The 23,069-nt window shown below is 43.3% G+C and overlaps 2 long non-coding RNA genes across 2 annotated transcripts; one reads left to right on the forward strand and one right to left on the reverse strand.

Annotated features, from left to right (window-relative positions):
* Positions 1-18,306: 18,306 nt before the first annotated feature.
* Positions 18,307-20,286, reverse strand: LOC111770604 (uncharacterized). Its single transcript, XR_002803925.2, has 3 exons — positions 20,194-20,286; positions 19,504-19,605; positions 18,307-18,597 (listed from the first exon to the last, which is right to left on the reverse strand). It is a non-coding gene; the product is annotated as an uncharacterized lncRNA (long non-coding RNA).
* On the forward strand, positions 18,708-22,931 carry LOC106782038 (uncharacterized). Its single transcript, XR_001378871.3, has 3 exons — positions 18,708-18,920; positions 22,275-22,423; positions 22,696-22,931. It is a non-coding gene; the product is annotated as an uncharacterized lncRNA (long non-coding RNA).
* Positions 22,932-23,069: the final 138 nt, after the last annotated feature.

Consider the following 23,069-nt stretch of genomic DNA (forward strand, 5'->3'; position numbering starts at 1 on the left):
ACAAGACCCCGTGTGACTCTTCTGCGCATCTAAGTGTGAGAGGTGCTGCTTTAGCTCCAATGCCGTGGCCACGCAAGGTCAAAATTCCAACGGCACATGTCATCGTGGTACGTGCTACCAGGTGACACCCCTTTCCTATTTTGACTTTGACTGTCACCTTGAGCAACAGATGGAACCTACGATCCAGAGGAGGAAAGGTTCTCTTCCTGTTTACACAAGGATTGAAAGGCTGGGGACAGGCGCTCAGTGGGGAGATGTGAGCCCTGAATTGTGGAGTAGGGGAGGGGAAAGGAGTCACGCAGGCAGAGAGGAAGGAAAAGGAATAGAGCTTTTCTTCTTTCGTAACCCTGGGTTTTACCCCATCTCTCCCTAGAAAACCTTCTAAAAAGGCACTGATGGGTCTCCCTCTCACATTTGGTGACCACTACAACAAGAGTTCTCCCCATTCTCTTCCATCCAAAGCTTGTGATCGACATCACTGTGTTGTAATGGAATCACATTTGATTATGTTGCTCTGAAAAATAAATTTTTGCCAAAAGACGAGAAGCATGTACAAAAGCAATACCACCATATGCAACAAGACTAAAAAGCCTAACTTTGTATTTTTAAAAACTCATCAGGTTTTTGATCTGTGTTTTATAAATAATCCGTGACTTTGGGATGCTTCTAATATTATTTACAACACAAAGAACAAAACACAAAGGCTTATAAGCTGCTCATATTATCTGAACATCAAGCAAGAATTTTTAGCACCATTTCCCTCTTAAATGTACAATTTAGATTTTGTCACATTTGTAATTACTTTGAACATTTCACATATGGAACACAAAAGATTCTGATGCGACATTTCCTTTGATAGCCTATTATGTTCAATGTGAATTCTAAATCAAATCTTGTTACCAAATAATATTGAGCATTAGAGGTTTTCATAGTTTATTTGCAAAATAAATAAATAAGCCCACAATAATCTCAAATGAAAACAAATGAAGGATGCATTCCTAATAAATTTGTATTACGTTTGATCATTTTTGTGATAAGATTTAGGGACCCTGACTAGAGAGAACTGGCTGAAAAATAATTTACCAGTTGGACAGGCCAGTCTCGTCTTTAGTCTTTTAAGCACACATTTTAAATAATGTCCGTGTGATGAAGCGTCTCTGCCTGTGTCTAAAGGGCATCACTGAGGGTGATTGAAGGATTTCTGTGAGGAGCTCTCGAGAAAGGATCCCTCCATCTCGTCAGGAAATAAATCCATGTCCACAGCAGAAGATAACAGGGCGTTCCAAATTGTTTAAGTATTGAACCTACTTGACATTTTCCCCTTGACCTCAGGCTGGAGTCTTTAAGAGTAGAGCAGAGAATATATATGCACATGGAGAGGGCCTGAAGTTAGAGAATTCGTTAAAAAATGTGCATGGTCATTCAGTTCAGGGGATTGAAGAAAAGTGGGGGAACTCTGTGAAAACTTAAAATACAACCTACACGATAGTTCAATAAACCTTAAAAAAGTCAATACATGGAGGTGCTAAGAAACTTCCCCCAGAGCCACACCATCCTATTCATGGGACGACCTTTCTAACTGTTCATTCTTGAGGAATAGTAGCTGTTTTACTGGGTCTGTGGCTTTGTGAATGTGCCTGCAGCCCCTTAAGGAAAGGATGCATGTCTCATTCGTCTTTCCTTTTTTTCACATCTAGCTCTAAGTGAGTGCTCAATGGATGTTTGTTGAATGAATGAATAAATGGGTGGATGGGATGGATGGAAGAACAGAAGAAAAAAAGAATGGATGACTAGATACTATGCTATCTCTCCAATTGGATTTGAATTGTGGAAGAGCAGAAGTGAGGAAAAATGAGGCAGAATATTATTTCAGATTGTATTCTTTTGATTTCATGTAACAGAAACACAATTCAAACTAGCTGGAGCAACCAAAAAAAAAAAAAAAGGGATCAAGTAACTACGAAGTCCAAGGAGTGGTCCTGTTTCAGGTAGGGCTGGATCAAGATGCTAGAATGACATCCTTGGAGGCTTGGCTGTTTGCTCTTTTCCTTTCTTGCCTCTGTTTCCCTCCATGTTGGCTTCACTCTCAGGCAGCTTCAGGTTTATATAGTCTTTGCAGCACTTGGTCTCAGAAGGAGAAAGACCATCTTGTCCTTGGGGCCCTCTCCCTCCATTCCCCACCTCCACTCCTCACTTCCATCCTGGACACATAGACAGATACCCCATGATTCCCTTAGAGGTATGTCATGATGTTTGGAGAAGACTATGAAGACCTATACTCATGGGCAATCAACTGAAAAAGATAATTTTAAAATGTGTTTAGCAATCAAAATATAGGATTCTCTATGTGAGACAAATTTTTTTCCCAAGAATCGTTAGCTATCATTTCACATTGTTACCCCATTTTAGAGAAATAACAGTTTAGTGGCAATTGAAGCACAGAAAACCTAAGTAACTTGCCCAAGGTCACACAGCTGTTACCTGGCAGAGCTGGGATGCAAACCTGGGGCGGTCTGTCAGCAAAGCCATAGCTCCTAACCTTTCTGCTCAGTTGCGAAGCTTATTTCCCCATCTGTAAAGACGGGGATAATAATAGTGCCTACTTCTAGGATTGTTGGGAGGATTTTACGAATTGATACATAGAAGTGCTTAAAATAGTGCCTAGCACACAGTAAGCACTCGGTAAATGCCAGCAGTTCTTTGCTCTCGCTGGAGAGATTGGTCTGGGGTGTGGACTGGGGAGGGGTCGGGAGAAGGCAGGAAACCAAAGCATAATTAATCGCGTGTTCTCCTTAGTAGCGTTCTGGCTCACTGATATTAGACTACATTGAGTAGACAAACGTCAAACAATTCCTCTATGAGGCTTAATTCGCACGTGTTTAAAGTAGCTCTGACGTTTATGATTTTTCACCCAGAGACCCAGCCTCTGACAGCAGGCTCCCAAAATTGGGGCTGCCTTTTGCAGCCAATCACAAGCTTTATTCTGCAGCTGAGTGTAATTTTAATTCTGCTATGGAAATTGTATGAGTTGCACGCAGTAGAATTTCAAATGCCTTACTTTGTAGTTAAAAAGATACCAGCAAATAAGTATGTAGGCTTCTTGGGGAAAACGTCAGATGTCTAAAGAGTGTCGAGCATTTGAACTTTGGGCAAACGATAGCGTCATAACCTGAGCTTCCTCCTGTGCGCACCACACACTCCTCCCAGCCCTGAGGATGCACCTGAGGGATTCACCTGTGCTTTCCAGCTGCTGGGAAACTCGCTCCATAGCTGGCAGGTAAAGACCCGGGCAAGCAACACAGCTGCAACTAACGAACCCACCCCCAACGTCCCCCATTTCTTCTTCCACAAGATAGTGTGTTTCTAATGTCACCAAATATTTTCCTATAAATGATAGATTAATTCCTGAGATGGAGACACAGCGGTCCCTAGCAAGGCAAGGATTACTAAAAATTTGGGGGCGTCTTTCTAAAGAGGGACGTGAGCTGTTCGATGACATTGACATGTATTAACAAAAAGGCCGAAGCAGGTGTCTTGCTTTGCCGATTCAGCACAAAGGAGAGGATTCAAGCATTATGATAACAGAGCCGTTCATGTTGCTATAGGCTAAAGTTGTGTGTTCACACTTCCACAATAAACCTATTTTCAGGGGCTTATAATTCAACCGTAAAAATCTGCTCCATGCTCAAACTTGGCAGAACAAAATCTCAGACTCTGAGCAGAGAATCCCTTCCTTACTTAAAATATGTTTAAAAGATGTGTTTTGGATGGATTTAAATTTACAAAGTGTCAAAAACATTAGGGATTCGGACGGCTACTTTTCTTCTGTTGATATCTAGAGACGACTAATCCGGTCCCAGGTAAAGGAAGCGCCAGCTTTTTTGATCAGTTTTGCCTGAAAGGATGTCAAGTTGGGAAGAAGTTAAACACCAATCTGAAATGAATTAGAGAGCATTAGACAATAATTAAACTGAAATTAGGGCATCATTTATTCATCAAGTCCTCACTAAGAAAAGAATCCAATCCTCATAGATACCTTTAAAATATTTAGATATCTTAAACACCTTTGCAAGTAGGGAGAGAATGATGGGATTGTTTCTGCTCAGAGGGGTTTACTGACGACAGTGACTGAATTTTAAACGCCGTTCAGCCCTGGAGTGGGGTGGGGGCGGGGCGTGGAGTGGAAGGTGAAGCTGCACTTTAAAAGCCCTCTTCGACTTGTATTGACAAATGGAAGCAACAGCTGATAGCAAGAAAAATCTCTCGCCTCTCCACAGGATGGCCTTGGTCCCAGAATCCCCAGGGTCGAGTGGGGCAAAATCAGCAGGTGGGGACACATCCCTTTAACTTCCTCCTGTGAAGTTACTGTCACAGGCAGTGGGGCTCATCCCACTAGGGTGCTCTGAGGAACCATGTAGAATGTGCCTTGGAATTGTCTCTCCAAAGGAGGCAAGGCCAGGCCGTTCATTCATTCAGAGAGTTAACTTCCACACATTTCTGGACTCCCAGGGCTTTGGAGAAAGCCTCAAGGCAGAAAAGAGAAATGCAACAGCACTTGAGGTGGGACCCTGTCAGCTCATGCGGGAACTGTCCACCACGGCTGCAGCTGAAGTCAGAGGTGGCCCAGGGGCATGTGGTGGGTGAGGAGGGTGACCAGCTTGTCCTCATCTGCCCAGGACCTTCCCAGCTTTAGCATTGAAAGTCTCACATCCTGGGAAACCCTTCAGTTGCAAAAGATTGGGATGGTTGGCTACCCCAGTGACGGAGGAACCAATAGTATCTGCTAATGGGATGAGAGACCCAGGGCTGTGCCCCAGGATGAGAGACTCTTCTGGAACTGTTTTCTAATAGGGAGAGTCCACTGAGCTGCAAGGCTTTTTGTGAGTTGGGGCCAGCACTGAATTGCTGGGACAATAAAGGAGATACCCATGGAGGTGGGTTGGGGATGGGGTTCTCCTTCTGTACTCTCCGCCTCTCACCCCACCCACAATATTCAACCTCTAATCTGAATAAATGCTTGATAGATACCAATAACCATTGATTTGGAAGAAAATCAAATTTCATCTTGCTCACGTGTCTCTATCAGCCCTGCTCCCATCTCTCCGTGGAAATTAACCACTTCTCTCCTGCTGCCCTTTATCCTCACCCTCAGGCCTCGAACTGCCACCACAGCTTACACGGACCCCTTCCCAGGTGGCTCTGTCCCCTGGTCTGCACACTCATTTTTCAGCTCAGTCACCTTCCCCTTGAAGGCTTCCTGAGCTGACCCCTCTGGAAGAACTGACTGCCACTGTCCCCCACCTAGACTTCCATCAGAGCTGTCAGACCCTTCTTGTGCATCTCTGGTCCTGGGATTGCCACCTCTGCTGGAGAGGAAACACTTCAAAGGTGGGGACTGGGTCTTGTTAGCTCTTTTCAGCGGTTCCCATCTTTCTGGGTGCTCCATACAAACATGTGAATCAACGAATGTGTGAATATCCCTTCCCAGAGGTGCACCTCAGGTGACCCTTGTCATCTCATGCCCTTGTCACACGCATCTCAGGTCAATGTCTGTTGGGACCCATGCAGGACAAGGATATCAATGCAGGACAAGGACACAGGTATAATCCTGGAGCCCGTGAGGCCTCCTTGCAACCTGCCCTGCAGCCAGTCTTCTCTGGGGCCTTCTAGAAATTGTGGGCTCTCCCTCCCCAGAGGCTTGCTGATATTAACAGAGCCTCAGAGAGTGAGAGCTGGAGGAGGCCCTGCAGGGCTTCACGCACCCCTTCTTTATTCAAATGGAGAAACTGAGGCTCAGGAGAAAGATGACTTGCCTTCAGCTGGCAGCCAGTGAGGGCGAGGCCGCTCCACATTGAACACACTGCCCTATTTCTTTCCCCAAAATGATGCTGAATCCCATAGGCACTCAGGAACAAAGAAAACTAAGTCATCCGGGCCCTGCTGCCCCAGGTGTTGTTCCCAGACCAGCAGCATGGTCTCACCTGGAGCTTGTCAGAAAGGCGGGCTCTCAGGCGGCACCCCAGCCCCGCTGAGTCAGAGTCTGCATTTTAACAGCATGCCCAGGTGCTGTGTGTGCACGTAAAGTTTGAGAAGCGTTGAGCAAGTCCGCTGGGGCTCTCAAGCCTTGCCCTAGCTCCTGGAGGATTCCAGTCACCTGGGGAGCTTTGAAAAATACAGACGCCTGAGCGCCACCCCAGACAGGTGCAGCCAGTGAAGAGGAATGGTTTTAAAGCTCTCCAGTGACTCTAATGTGCAGCAAGGTTAGAGAACTACTGACTTGACCAATTGTGTCCACAAAGCCTTTGCCCGAATTGTGCCAATGGCAGCAACCTCACTCCCTCCGTGGCCAGCCTCGTCCATCTCTGGACACTTACACATTCTGCCTCCAACAGCAGAAAGGTCTTCCTTGGAGGTAATCTAACATCTCAAGTTTCCCTGCCTGACTTCTTGGTCACTTGCCTTGGTCCATGCCACAATTGCTCACAACGGGATGCACACCTAAGACACAGGTGTGTGCAGGTCTAGTTTATTCCATACTCATATACTCATACGAGGTGCCTTGCATTCGTCATATTGGATTAGACATGCGTGCTCTCTCTGGTTGGGGTTACTGCTGTGTTCTAGAAAGCAGTTTCTTTGTAATGCCTCGGTATCTGGAATGGCACCATCCTGGAGGAACTAACTAGAATAATGGTGGGGGAGGCATTTTAGCTGTGGTTTTAAATTCAGTGCTGTTGATGAGTTCTTTGCTTTCAAAAATACTATGTAAAGTGGTGGATTTCCTACAAGAATCTTTAAATATTTTTGTGTAGAACCTTAGATCTTCTCATTATGTCACTTTGCTTCCCTGGTGTCATTAATCATTAATATGATTACAGCTTTATGACTATCTTGAAACTAACTCAAAGAAAAGCTTAAATGCTGGAAAATCTATACAGTGAGATTCAGGTGAAAGTGGAGGTGGGTAAAAATAGCTTGCTCGCCCTCTTTCTCCGGTCCTTTCTTGGTTTGCCAGCTGTCTTTCCATCCTGTTTGTCACTTCCATTGCTGAATTGTATGCACTTCCAGTTGAGTGAATGTCGAAAGAGAAGACCGTCCCTTCTGTTGAGCTGAGAAAGTCCTCTCAGATGACGAACAGATGAGCGCCAGAAAGTGTAGCATTTCAAAGCTGCCAAAACTTTGCGGAATACTTTACATTTCGGTGGATTCATCTGTTTCACAGCCATCATGCGCCTGGTGTGCTCCCCTTCGGGACATGTGCTTTCGGTTTGGTCTTTATTGGGTTTGTTCCTTATTTCCACTCTTTCCTTTACACAGGCACAGAGGAATCATGACTGCAATCAGGTTCAGAAAGTGGGGTATGGTGTGAATCGAAACAAATATTCCCTTTCTTCCGAGGAAGAGAGGAGTCTAAAAACAGTTTGGGGCGATTGATCATCTCACTGCTGATGTTGGTTTTGATGGGTGTGGAGGGGACCGCTGGGAAGAGAGTCCTGATTAAAGACCATCTTCCATTATGCTTCACGAGGCTCAGAAAGGCTCCAGGAAGTTTAAACCCTGGTAATATCCATATGGATGTGCGTAAGGACCAAGTTGATAGGTTTTTGTTTGGTCCAACGTCCAAGGGAAGCTTTCTCCATTTCCTCTCCCCGCCTAGAAATGCTTTAGGCCAAGTGGAAACCCGAGTCTTTAGACATATCCATTTGTGCCGAGGCAGGCGTTTGTTTCAATGGCTTCCACAGCAAGGTCCAGGCTCCTTAGGTATGTATACACGACCTTCACAAATACAGCAGCATAGGAAAACTGGGGATTTCTGCTGGGAACAAAGATGTTACAGAGAACGTGGGGAGAGAGATCCCTGATTATAGTACGAGGAATTAAATAAAATGAATATCCTAAATATCACTCTGTGTGTGTGTGTGCGCGCGCACGCGTGTGTGACAATGGGGGCTCAGGAGAGACTACACTCAGTAATGGGTACTGACCCTTTTTTTTATTTTCATGAGTAGTGACGACCACCACTGAACTGAATTGACATCCTAAATTGACTGAGTCATTTGGCAGCGACAAGAAGTTCACAGGCCAAAATCTGTATTGATCCTCAACCCCAACTCCACGTACACCCTTGCACACACAAATATATATACAGATACACACACGTGTGATAGAAGTTACACTCTGCTGTTCATCCGATTGCCTGTAAACTTCCCTTTTGCCCATTTTTCCTGACCACGTCGACTGACACGCTGGCTCGTCTGCACCTGCTCCAGATTCCAAAGACAGAGAAGTTGGAGGGTGGGGGTGGGGGTGCGAGCACAGGGAGGGGGAGGGGGGCAGAGGCCGTCTACATGAGGATAGGCGAGCTTTATAATAAAACGCAGTGCTTAACTCCCTCTGTTTGTGGTGCTGGGGATTTAAACAGCTTCTCCCTCGTCTTAGCACCACCCCCTAACAGGCAAAGCTTTATTCTGTATAACATACCAACAGAAAACTGCCCTGATCCTAAGTGTGCAGCAAGGATGTCTTACACAGACGTGCACCCTGTGGCCACCACTCAGATTAGGATATAGGACATTTTCAGCCCGCAAATGGTTCCTTCATGCCTCTTCCTAGCCAATATTCCTACCCAGAAGCAAAACACTATCGTGACATCTATGACAACTGTCTACCACTATAAATTGGTTTTGAACTAACCGGAAGTTAAATATCCTAGAGAGGCAACCCAAAATAACTAAATTAACTACTACTAATAAAAGTAATAAAAACCATTTATTCATCATTTACTGTACGCAGGCACTGTGACAAGAACTTTATTTTAACATCATAGTTTATCTTCATATCGACACTATGAGGAAAGTCGTATCCCCATTTAATAGATGGGGAAATTTCAGCTTGGAGAAATCATGTAATTTACCCAAGGTTACACAACTAGCAGGGCATGGAGCCAAGTTTTGTACATGGGTTTATCTCTCCAAAGCTTTAGCCCTGAATCATGGTGCTGTATTATCAAGAAGCGTCACACTGAGTGGAGTTCAGATGAGTATAGGATAATATTCCATCAAGCCATACGCCTGAAATATTAAAGATTACTTCAAAATTCTAGGTCACATATGGATTAGGTTGAACAATACAAAATTATTAATATACGACAGTTTTTGACCTGTAAAATGGTAATTTCATATGATTGAACTGCATTCCTTAATGAACAACAAATTTCATCAAAATACATAACTAGCCTCAACTAACTAAAATGCTTAACTTGGATTATTGCTGTTGATTCATTTATTTGTTTAGCAAATATCTATTTGCCCCTTCCTGTGTATTAAACACTGAGAATATGGAAGTAAACAAAACAGTTTATAATGCAGTGTGTCCGCTTTTAACAGATAAGTCAAATGGAATAAACACATTCGTGAATCAGAAATTTATTCCTAAAAACAAAATCCCTTTTTCTACACTAAGGCTGTCTTAATTTTTGTATTTTTATAATATTCTCAACTGTCAGAGACTAAGCCTACGGTGTTTGTTGCTCTGTACTCCTAAGATTAGAAAAGTGACTAATACATTTTCTAAAGATTTGTCACAAAAGTTCTTCAACAAAAATACCCCATATGGTGAACCTTCTGTTTATTTGGGGTTTTGTTAAATAGTATAAACAGTAACTCAATGTTTTTTCAAAAAGGGCCAGAGTTCTCGACCCCAGGCAATCGGATGTTATTTTGCATAGGATTTGCATATTGTTAACGGAATACCCAAACTAACTGAACTCAGTTTTCCCCACCCCACCATCTACCTTGTGCTCTTTGCTTTTTCTGTTTCTGGAGTTCTCACTGAACTCAAGTGAAAAAAAAACATGCATTGGATTCTTTCAGGCACATCCGGGTAAGGCTACAGTAGTGTTGCCAACTGATAGAATTATTTTTTAATAGGTTTTATTTTTTAGGGCAGTTTTAGGTTCACAGCAAAACTGAGTAGAGTGTAGAGAGTTCCCATATACCTGGCTCCCGCACAGGCACAGCCTCCCTGATGGAGTTTTTTATTTGTAAAGATGTTTGAATGGGCAAAAAATTATGAAAGGAAGTATTGAAAATGGAGTAGTTTGAATCAAGATCACAATAAGTCCAGACATAGAAAAAAATTAAGACCATTCTGATTCATTTTATGAAACCAGAAAAAAAAACCCAAATCTTATAAAAATTGTACTAAAAGAGAAAATTATAGATCCAACTCCTTGTGGTGACAGATGCAAATTGAATCCAGAATACATTTTAAAATGAATGTGTCATGACTAAGTATTGTTCATTCCAGGAATGGAAAGATGATCTAACGTTTAGGAAATCTGACAACGTAACTCATTACATCAACAAATTAAAGGAGATGTGATTATATTAGCATTTGATAGAATTAAACAGCCATTCTGAGCAACAAAAAATTTTAATAAAACAAAAATGACAGGAAATGATTTAAATATGGTAAATGCCATTTACCCCAGACTTCTAGCAATCACTATGTCGCGTGGCAAAATACTGAAATCATTCATATCAAATAAACAAATCACAATGTCTATTATCCTCATTATTATTTGAAATAGTTTTAGAAGTGTAAATATGATAAGACAAGAAAATAAAATAGTTGCTATAAATGATGAAAATGAAGAGATAAAGCTATCTTTATGTATACTTGATATGAGTGTATGTATACAAAACACATCAGATTCTACTAAAAAACTTTTTCAATTAATAAGAGAATTTGCTAAGGTGACTGGATGCAAGATACATCTGCAAATATCAATAACTTTAAAATTAGTGGGCAAAAGTTTTAGGAAAAATAGCATTTGCATAATCTCAAAGCATTTTGCCTAAGGTATTTATTCACTACAAGGAAAGATGTAACTTTGTAGTGGAGAAACCTAATAGAAATTGCTTTAACCTGGTGATTAGGGTAAACATCACCAGTGATAAGACATCATGAAACCTTTTTATATCAGGTACTGAGAAGGATACACAACATCATTCTTCTTGTTCCTGCCAAAAATGTATAATCTCAGTCCAATCATGAGAAAATGTCAGATAAACCCAAATTGAGGAATTTATTGATAATTTTCCAAAAGTGTCAAGGTCATGAAAGATAAGTAAGGAATGGAGAACTGTTACAGGCTGCAGGAGTTTAAGAAGAAGCAACTAAATACAACACGGGGCCCTGAAGAGAATTGGAACACAAAAAAGACATTAGTGAAAAAATGTGAAATTCAACTGAGGTCTTTAGTTTAGTGAATAATATTGAACCAGCGTTAAATTCCTGGCTCTAATCATCATTCTACAGTTTTGTAAGGTGTTAGCATTAGGGGAAGCTGGGGAAGGGATATACAGAAACTATTTTTGCAACTTTTCTCAAAATCCAAAATTAGTTCAAAATAAAAAAGTTTAGGGGAAAAAAACACCCCAGTAACTTTCCTCTCTACCAGCTTTCTTAATTTAGTTTTCCCCAAAGCATATCTAGAGACAAGAATTTGAGGACAAAGAATTTATTTGACAGGCATCTTAGTCAGTGTGGCTGCCACACAAAATACCAGAGACCGGGGGGCTTAAACAACATAAATTTATTTCTCACATTCTGGAGGCTGGGAGGACGAAGACCAAGGTGCTGGCTGATTCGTTCCTGGCGAGCGCTCTCTTCCTGTCTTGTAGATGACCGCCTTCTCATCATCTCCTCATGTGGCGGAGAGGGAGAAAGCGAGAACAAGCTCTTTGTGTCTCTTCTTATAAGGACTCTCAAACTATCATATCAGGACCTCACCATAATGACCTCATTTAACCTTAATTACCTTCATAAAGGCCCTGTCTTCCAACACAAGGCATCTTGTATGTTTATCTTCACATCAAGGGTTAGGGCCTCAACACACAAATTTAGGGGGGACACAGAAACTCTGTGAGCTCTTGAATAGTGATTCTGGCAGAGATGGCACAGGCAGGAAAGGCACGCCCAGAATATGTTTCAGTCCCAATAATGACAAATCGCTGCCTCCTCCAGGGTGAAGGAGGTCCGATGTAATCAGCTTATCACCCAATGGCGTGGTTTTCTTCCTCAAGGAGGGTACCACACTGAGGGCTCTGCATTGGTCTCTGAAGCAGACAGATCATGCATTTAGCAGCAGTGGCAGTAGATGCACCAGCCATGGTGGAAGGGAGCCTGCCATGACTGTTCTGTTCGTGGACCTGTGCAAGCACAAGGGTGGCCAGGGCAGGGGCTGGCTGATGCCTACCGTCCGCCTCATGTTTAGGGCCTCCTCTGCAGTGGATACTCTCTGGTGGACACGGATGTGGGTCCCTGTGTGCCTCCTCCCTTGGATCCATCCACATGCTTCTCCCCTAGACCTCTTTGCCTCTGATCTTCTAATCTTTTCAGATACTTGCCCAACCAACCGGTCCACTCACCACTTCCCAGGAGTCTATGTATATCCTTACATCCAGGCACTTCTCCCTCCACCCCCAAGTTCATGACAATGGGTCCTCCTTGAAGCTCTGCCCCCTGGGAAGTTTTCTCCTCCCATTGTTTTCAGGGTCACCCTGACTGAGAGTGTAGTGTGGCAGCGTTCATTTTTAGCTTCCACAAGACCCACCTGTTAGCCCCAGAAATGGGTTTTTCCTCCTCCATCAGCTGGCCTTACGGAATTCCCATGTGGCCATAGGTATGAGCTGGGGGGGGGGGTGAGGTAGTGGGGGAGTTGATAATTCATTTCCTATTCTTCTCCTGGAGAATGCCGATTCCCTGGCACTTCAAGAAGGATGTCAACCTGGGAGCACTTAAGCAGGAAGGCTGCAGGGATGTGAGCCAGCACCACAGCGTCTGCCACACCAGCGAAAACCAGTTACAAAAGGGAAATGAAAAAAAGATCCTGTTCACCATATTAACCAGGAATAAATTTAATAATAAAAGCATAGAACCTATGTAAAGAAAGCTGTAAAATCTTATTGAAGATCTTAAAATAAGACCCCTGCAAAATGGCAGAACATATCATATTCCTGGTATAAGAAGGCTTAATACCATAAAAACATCAGCCCTCAAATTAACCTAGAAATGAAATGCAATTCAATTCAGCATCCCAGGGCTTTTTTTGGTGGGGCCTGGGGGTAGGGTGCTGGGTGTGTATGAAACTATTTTAAAGTTTATATATAGCAATAACTGTCTGAGAGTGACCCAGAGAAGTTTGAAAGAGAAAAATATTTGGAGCGGTTCCTTTACAAAATAGTGAAACTCGTTATACTATATAACATATATATGTGTGTATGTATTGTATAATATACTACACTACACTATAATCTAAACAATATGCTATTGACAGAGGAATAAATTAATAGATCAAGAACAAAATGGAGAACTGGAAATAGATTATAGTCTATATGAGAAGGTGATACATGTACAAGGTCATGCTATGATTCACCATATAAGAGGATATTTTATGTACTAAACGACGTAGGAGTAACTAGTTGGCTATTGGGTGGAAGTGAATGCTGGATCTCAAGCCTCACATCATAAACAAAAATACATTTCAAATGAAATACTCAAAAACTATGAGTTTGGAGAAAGTTCAGTACTTCCCCCCTGAGAAGCAGGTGCCCAGGCTCTGTCCTCAGGGAGGAGAGTGACGAGAGCTTCATTGCTACCAGCTTCGGTGCCCCACCATTCTTTGGCAAAACTCCAATGCCTGGGATGGTGCAAGGATGAGCGTTGTGCCCCAAAGCACTTTTCCAAGTGAGCCTGTCCCCACACTGGGACAGTGCCTCGTGTCATCCCAGCTTCCCCAGGTTAAGGCTTTGCCTGCCTTGGAAAGTTGTCTTCAGACCTCAATTTCCTCACTCACAAAAGATTGTGAAGATTCAAGAGATGAGGAAGGTAACACACAAGAGTTCCTGGTGCATAGTGAGCAGCAATAAACATTAGCTGCTATGATCTTTATTGTGGTCGTTAATATAATCCTTGATTTCCTCAATATCAAGTAAAACCAACTGGTCCTTACCAGAAAACGTCCGCCCCCCCCCCCCAACATTCAGGATATCAGCCACCTCCCATCTGATCACTAACGCGCAGGCGCTGGCCCAACAGAAACAGTTAAAGTAGCAGGTCGTGACCACCTCCCTTCCCAGTAGCCCCTGCTCTCTGGTACTTGTTAGAGTTATTATTACTGTTCTGCCAGCTCCGTGACTCTAACACGTGGCTGTTTATTTTCCTTTATAATTTCTTTCAAAGGCTGTTATCTCACTCTTTGTGAAAATCCAACCTAACTAGGTCTACTTGCAGCCTCTCATTTGCTAACGTATTTTCTGTTTGAGAAATTTTCTCCTCAAACTTAGAGAGTAGAGGTAAGGGACCGTGCCTGGCTTGACCCTATCAGACTGGCCTAATCCCCATATCATATGGTTCTCTTTTAATTAGACATCCCAACAGTTTTCCCAGTTCCAAGCTGAGACTCCTCAGGGATCTGTCAGACCTGAAAAAGATTTTCCACAAAATAATCTTAGAAAAGCAGAAATCCTGAATCATGTCTGCTTTTGCCCTCTAACTGCAGAGCTTGCCGTAATGGGAGACCAGCTGTGGCCCTCTTGTCCCCCAGACTTCCTCCTGGCCAGATCTGAGTGTCGTTCCCAAGGCTCTTTGAGGTGGCGCCCATTGTTACGCTGGGTTTGGAACGTGAGATGTTGTCTCTCCACGCTTTAATGGATGACAGGCCTTGGGCAGAGGACATTGACATTTATTAAATGCCTACTGTGTGGCCAGGCACTATACTCAGTTCTTTGCCTGTATACAGAGCATTACCTAAGTGTTTCAACTGCCTCGATTTTTAAAAATAACTTTTTATTTTGAAATAGTTTAAGATTCACAAGAAGTTGTGAAGAATAGTACAGAGTTCCCATGTACCTCTCTCCCAGCTTCTCCCAATGATAAAATCTTCCATAACCACGGCATATTGTCAAAACCAAGAACTGACGTTGGGATAACAGTGTAACCCAGGCACCACCTAATCAGCTTCTGCCTGAACCGCTTGCCTTTGAGACTGGCTCCTCATTAGCTAGGTGCAACTTTGGGGAGAACCCTGACATCTCTCTGTTTCAGCTCACTCATCTATAAAGTGTGGACGACAATCGTACCTAAGCACAGATTCTTGTGAGAATTAAATAAGATTGGCTATTATGATTTGTGAGTCCTTACAACAACCCTGCGAGGTAGAGAGTATGGGAGGCTGTCTGCAGACTGGCTGCCATGGACCCCCTTCCTTAGTGACTTGTTGTTTCTCCCCATCAAGGGCTGGGGTCCACTTCCACACCCTTTGAATGTGAGACTTGCTTTGGCCAGTTGAACATAGCAGATGTGATGCTGTGCTGGTTTTGAGCTTATGTCTCAAAGGCCCTGTGTTCTCTCTTTCTCTGAATATTGCTTCCACCACACAAACAAGCCCAGACTAGCCTGCCTCACGAGGAGAGACATACAACCCGAATCACCTCTGTCACCCCAACAGCCAGACCCCAGAGGAGCAGCTGTCTAGCTGAACTGCAGCTGACTGTCCACATGCGAGGGGGCCCAGTGGAGACCAGAAGAACGACCCAATCAAGCCCAGCCTAAATTCCCACCTCACAGTGACCTAAAGAAATGGTTCTTGCTTACCACGACATTTCCAGGGGTTGCTTGCACCTGTGGGTAACTGAGACAGATAGCATCATGAAAATGCCAATAGTAATAACAATATTGGAGTATGATGAGAATTAAGGAGATAACGTACGTAATACTTTGAGCATCCAGCCCATGAGAAACCTTCAGTAAATGTGAGCTGGTTCTCATCGTCATCCTCATCATCTCATTCTACAAATGAGAAAACTTGCCTTTAGAAAAGTTGAGGAAGTTGGCCAATAAGCATCTGAGCCTGGTTGCAAACACTGGTCTGGATCCAAAGCTTTGTGCTTGTCCTTGCAGGAAAATGTCTCTGTCTCCTCTGACCTCACCCATCAGTATACCCAATGCCAAACTAATTCACCTAAATTTAAATATTGATACATGGTAAAGTGGTTCTCTCTCCTCCCCTCATCTCTGTGAATCTGTAATGAACTTTTACATTAAGAGTTGATAATGTGAATATTTATGTATACGCATATATATATACACAAAGAAACATGTTGGACATTTTAAATTATTCGTTTAAAATGAAAGCACTCAAATTAGAGTTTTGAAAGATGATCCAAGTTTTCTTCAAATCTTCATCTATTAAAATACTTTCATAGTAACTGATTTATATCTCAATGTAGGAATGGTTGTCCCAGGAACTCTCCACGACTGTTGTCTTTGGAACATTCTGGAATGCTGGGCAGAAGTCAATTGAATGTTGCCGAGGAAAAATATAAAAGAAAATAAAATCTTAAAAGTTCTTAATAATTGTTAGTCCTACAACGCTATGATACTTTTTTTCTTTTCCCACGAGAGCTATGGGGTTAGCCCACACACCAGTGTGCGAATGTGTTGACATCACTATATTAATGCAAATGAGGAGACGGGACTGCATCAAAGACTGAGGGAAAGAAAAGATGTGAATTTGCTGCACTGGTGTGTACCATCACCAAGAACCCAGACATAGCAGGAGTGAAATGTTTGGGAAAGGGACACAGATGACTTGAATGTGGCAACTTTTCATTTTCCATTTTGATGACTATTCGATGATTTTTATACAGTCACAGATCAAACGGAATCATAGTTAAAATGTAATGTGTACACAGTTGCTTTCATCTTCTTTTGTTAATTCACTCATGTAACCGTGTTTATGGCCACTTTATAAGTTATCACCCCAACTCCAAGAGGAGTGAAAATGTGCCTCTCAGTATGCCACATAAGCTTGTGTCCCAGTGAAGGAACCGGAAGGCAAAGGGCCAGCCTGATTTATGAACAGTATCCTACCTCCACAATGGGAATTAATGGAATTCTTCCCCAGAATGAATGAGAACGTCATGCCTTAGGGCAGAGCCTGCTGGCAGTTCACCCAGTGCTCACTCTTCCCATTTTCAGACTAACAGAACCCTGATTTTGTTGGGGGCAGACTTGAGCCAAAATGAAAAATCTATTTCCCAACCTCCCCTGTAGCCAGCAATGGCCGTGTGACTAAGTGGTATGTAGGCTGAAGTTATTAGATGAGGGGCTTTTGTAACTTTCCTTCCTCCTCATTTCTCCCTGGAATGCAGTTTTGATGGTTGGAGCTACTGCAGCTAGTTTGCAGTTATTTAGTATTTTATGGCATCTTGAACCTCACCCCAAGTTCCCTCACTTAGTACTTGAACAATTAATCTTACCCTCTGGTGCCTCAATTTCTCATCTGTAAAACCAAAATAACAATAGTATTTGGTCACAGATGAGGTTATCCACGTAAATGACCTTGCAGAATGATTGGATATACTGAAAGTTTTATTAAAGCCAGGTGCATTTTGTAGAAATAGTTGGAGTAGAGGTAATAACAGTAGTAGGTACAATATTATTAGTAGTAACAATTACAATAATAAAGTGAGCTGAGGACCAAATTAGGAAGCACTTAAAATGCTATTATGAGGCTTTTGGCTTTTATTCCATAAAAAGGACTTATTGAATACTCTTAAGCAGGAGCGTGACATGACTGCATCCACATTATACGAAAATTCCAGAAGGATTCAAGAACTGTTGGAGATGGAATTCACTTCATTTGATAACAACTGTTATACTAGGGGCGAAGGTGTTGAATGGGAGGAAGGACGACTATTTGTTCAGAAATTAACTTGATGGCCTCAGTTGCATCTTCCCTACATGATGTCTGCCCTGCGGGGGTTGATGGCGCGGTGGGCAGGGCTTCCTCACACTTGTCTTCGCTGTTCCTTTGCAGGGCGCTCTGGGCTCGGCTGTTTGCGCAGCTCCCTGAAGCAGGACTTCCCTGCTCGCGCTGTGGAAGCTCAGGCACAGAAAACTTTTTAACTCCGTAGTTGGACACTAAGTCACTGTAAGGTTCTAAAACATTTCCAAATTCCAAGTGTAGCAACTGCAACTGATCTAGACACCAAACTGCTTGAATTATTGGCATTAATGGAAGAAAATATTATTTTAAAGACATCTTTGGCTTCAAAACAGGGAACTACAACTTGCTCCCAATTGGGAAACTGCTCCATATTCTGCCTTCAAGGAGTTGGTGTGCGTGTGATCTGCAATGGAAATGTTCTATATAAAGACTGTAAGACATTGATAGTTAGGCTGAGTTAAACTACAGAAAAACCTGAGTTAACACACATAAAAATCGTTATTGAGCAGGAGTTTTTAAAATTTATTTTGATATAATCAAAGATCCAAAAATACTATCACTGTGCAGTAAAATTTTCCCCAGCTGAGAAAAGCCCAACGAAGGATTTGAGAAGATCATCAAATTCACTGTTGCTGTTTCACATTTGTGTGTTTTCAGACATCTGTGCTTGGACACTTGCAGCCTTTGGGGTACCATGTGCTCGATTTCTTCCTCCATCTTTGGGGGGCTGAGTTCAGCACTGTCCTATCGGATGGCAGGGTGAACCAACGAGGTGCCCACCGACAGTTCCCTCCCAGGTCCTGTGATTGCAGAAAACAGAACGGGGGAAAGAGTCAGCACAGGGTTCCCACAGGGACCAACGTTAGCCAACAGGTACTGGCTCTCTGGAACCCTGTGCTAAGAATTCTGAGACAATGTGTGGAATTGAGGGGGTAGATAGCAGACCTGATTGGTCAGCAGCACCTGCCATGGACCCAGGAGGTGGGAATAACCCTGTGAAGGCCAGGATTCACCAGTCCCAAGGGCCCTGTATCTCAGGGAAAGGCAGCAGGTGGTGGAAACCCATCAAATCAGCTCTCAGTCTACTTATTTGTAACCTATCTTGTCCCAAAGAAGATTTAAGGTAATTTACAAACATATGCAATACATCCATATAATAAAAAGAGAAGAAAAATACTGGAGTGAAGGGAAAGAGAGTGTCGGGATCCAGGTCTGTTGGATCTGGGGGCAGTCTACGCCCAAGTTTTCACTATCCAAGAGTGTCCTTGGGGCAGTCAGGTGACCTCTATGGGCCTCAGTTTCCTCCTCTGTAAAATCAGGTGGAATGGACCAGACCACCTGTAAGGTCTCTTCCAGCCCTAATCCATATACTTTTCAAAAAGTCCCACAACCAGGTGGATGATCATCGGTCTAGCAAAATCACTTCCACGGGCTTGCTATGTGCCAGGCTCCCTGCTAAATATCGCCTCGTCTAATCCTTACATCGACCCTCTGAATTAGGCAGCTACTATTATCTCATTTTACATATAAGGACACCGAGGTGCCAGAAAGTTAAGTAAGTTGCCCAAGATCACAGATATAGTAAGGGCAAAAAAGAGAAAAGTGAATTGTGAAGCTTAAGATAACATGAAAAGGTTGGGAGAAACCCCCAATTAAACAGATGACGTGAAGGAAGTGAACTTGCGTGATGGAAGAGGAAGAGGAACCTGAGGCTGGGTGTGGGTCTGTTTCTCAGTCCTCTGTTGTGGGCGTCCAACGGTGTTGGGTATCTCGCCCTGGTTGTGTCAGTGTCTCCTCAGGCCAGGCCTCTATGGCAGAGAGAAGAAAATTTGGAGTGATCTTGTAGGCAACAGGCTTTGGCCACGTAGTTTTCCTGTCCTCCTCATTTTGCCTTTCTGGCCTCCAACATAGTATGGGACCCTTTGCCAAATTTAGGTCTCCCAGTTAACCACAGAATGGCCAAGGTAACCACAAAACATAGACGGAAGCCACGAGCGGGACTGAGGTTACAGCAAGTGGGCCAGCGGCTGCCTCTGGGGTGAGAATCCCAGAGGGCCCTGGAGATGGATCAGCCATGTTGCTGACTCAGCTCCCAGCTTGACCTTGAGAGGGTCATCTCTCCGTTTCAGGAAATCACGGCTGGGGACCCTCAGCTGGTACTGGCAGAGGCACTGGGCTTTCTGCTAAGTGCTTGAGAATCCTTAGAGGTAAGAGATTTGAGGCCTGGCTAAAGAGTGGTCCTCGGACCAACAGCAACAGCATCACCAGTGAGGGGGTCAGACATGAAGAACCTCCAGCCCCAGGCCAGATCTGCTGAACAGACTGCATTTTAGCAAAATCCCCAGGGGAAACGCGCACATGAAAGTTTGAGGAGCTCTGAGTACAGGACAACTTACAAACGTTCAAGTGGTGGTGCTCACTTTTTAAAAAACTCTGCTAACTGTATCCCAAAGTAGGTCAGTTACATCAGAATCCCTGGGCGATGCCCAGGCATGGGGTGAGCGGGGGGAGGGGCGGAATGTGAAAGCTCCCTCAGGTGAGCTAAATGTGCAGCCAAGGTCAAAACCCACCCATCTCGTGTTGCCTGCCCCCTCCCTTCTAAATTAAAACCTACGCTAGGCGTTTCTGGACATCAGTTGGCAAGCCAATGTTGTTTCATGGCGAAGAACTCGCAAACTTTTAATCAAAAGAGGAAAATAAAGACAACATAATGAGCTTTTCACAAGCGAAAACATTTCGTTTAAAGGATTGGCTTTTATGCTAAAATTATGCCTTTACTATTTTCTTTTTGTCACTTTTTAAAATGTCCTTTCTTTTATGAAATGTTGGAGGAGGTAAATGTTTATTACAAAATAAAAAGAAAAAAAATCCTGATTTTTTTAAAAAAATCCAAAAGCCTAAGAACCATTCCTTAAGAAAACAGATTTAAATATTTCAGTGGATACACTCCCCTCCTTCCTCAAATTAAAACAAATTTGCTTCACTCACTAAGGTGCTACATCATGAGACAGAACTCAGGAAATGACTCTAGCCTTGTAAACACGCATTTCGATAAAAGGTCGACGGACATGAAGTCAGATTAAGTAACACAGGGTGTCCATCGTGCGATGTACTGGATTTTTTTTAAAACAAATGGTGATGTTTATGATTAACAACCCAAACTGGCCATCTACAAAGGAGTTTCTTGGACATGGGCTAGATCAGTGGCTCTCAGATTTTAGCCTCAGAATCCCCTGAAAGGCTTGTTCACGCTGGGTTCCTGGCCTCATCTCTCAAGTGTTTGATTCAGGAGCTCTAGATTTGGGCCTGAGAAATTTGCATTTCTAACAAGCTCCCAGGTAACGTTGCTTGCCCAGGGACCACCCTTTGAGAACCACTGCTCTAGGTAAAGAAAAATTGCTAGAGAAAATATGAAACAGAAAAATATTTCTTGCAAAAAAAGCCAAAAAGCATGTTTTTAGTTTAGTTTGTCCATAGAGTATGCAGACCTCCAGCAGGAATAGGTTATTTGAAGGGAAAGATTTGTGCTGATCTTATAAAATGGTCTTTTAAAAGCAGCAGCATATTTGCTGGAGATCCCTCGGTGGGCGTGGGGGCATCTCTTATGTTGGAGCCGGGTGAATAATTCCATAGGCAGTGGTCTCCTTCCGGGCCTGATGCCATGTCCGTCAGTAGCTTCCTGCACGTCCCTCTGCCACTCCATTTGGACCTCTGATTTCTCGAACAACTCTAATAAGATGCAACCTTCCCAAAGGTTGGCTCTCTTCTGATCCCGCTGTCCAGTGCTGACAACAGGCCCACTAAATTTAGCAGAAGTGGAAAAAACCCCACGGAGTCCCACTCCGGGGCGCACCTGCAAGCCGCTGGACAGCCCACCAGCCTCCAGACCATTCTTAGAAAAATTAGGCTATCTTTCCTTAGCTATCTATCGTGTGGCCTCCACCCGGCTGCAGGATATGAGGGCCATTTAATTAGGCCCTGCACCACTCTCTGGTGTGAAAAGGCTCTCAAACGCTTTGATTCCCCACTGCTTCGCAGCAGGAAGTTGTTGGCGATAATTGACATAGGATTTCCTTGTTAACCAGCAGCAGACATGCCGGATTAAAGCGACAGAGATCTCGAGAAGAAAGTGAAAGAGATAAGAAGCTCGAGAAGACTTCTGCTTATTTGGCACTTGAGGACGGGGAGGAAACAGCAATAACCCACTCAAGTATTGACTCCCAGAGTGGAAGGGCGTCCCCTTATCAGACCCATTTCAGCTTGGCTGATCAAAGATTGACTCCCCGTAAAATCACATAGGCCTGGGGTTTGTTAGTTTATTAAGTGGCAGGTTTTAGGAATTATCACAGGTTTAAAGATGGATTGCAGTTTATATGAAGGGGGAGAGGATTATCAGGTTTTCATCTGAACAATTATAAAATATCACAGCTGAAAGCTTGCTTGCAAATGACATAATTTTCCACTGCCAACTAAACAGGTCATTGTGAGGCTGCATGTAAGCGTTCCCAAGCAGGGAGGAAATACAGGCAAATTAACTCTGGGGAGGAATGAAGATGAGGGGCCTGGAAGCGCCTTGTTCCACTTCGGAAGCTGGTGTGATCTCATTGTGCCTGTGCGATTCCATAGGTAATTATATTTAATTTCTATGGGGGCCGTTTAGGTTGGCTTGCATTAAGAGATCGGGCTGAGAGAAGCAGGCCACTGAGATGGCTCTTAAAAAGCCGTTGTGATAAATGATACCGAAATAGATCCACATGAGCCAAGTGAAATGAAATGTCTACTTTGGAGTAGAGACAATTATGGTATATCACTTAATAACGTAACCTTACAAGAGCACATGTGGCATTAATAAAGGGCTGCGAGCTGCAAAAGCATGTTATGGGACTTCCTTTTGACAGCTATATACCGGTCCTGGCATGGTGGAGCCGCTTGCCTTGGTGGAGTGGAGTCCTTGACCATGATCTGTGCTTCAGAGAAATACGTAACTACAAAGGCTTGCATCCCTGCCGGTTTTAAAACGTGGCATTTCCTGGTGTTTCAGTTTGTGTTTAGTTACCAAAGAAATATGCTTTTATGGCAGGAAATTTAGGAGATACAGCAAAATATTAAGAATGAATAAAAATAATTCCCCCCACCCAGTGGTAAGTCCTGGTAAAGCCCGGCAGGTTTTGTTATTACATATACACAAATACGTAACGTCTCATAAAATCTGGCTCACTTCTTGTATTTTTCAAAAAATGCATAGTTTACTTAACAATAAACCACAAATTTT

The sequence above is a fragment of the Equus caballus genome, chromosome 1 (assembly GCF_041296265.1).
Source record: "Equus caballus isolate H_3958 breed thoroughbred chromosome 1, TB-T2T, whole genome shotgun sequence".
In the NCBI taxonomy this organism is placed as follows: Eukaryota; Metazoa; Chordata; class Mammalia; order Perissodactyla; family Equidae; genus Equus; species Equus caballus.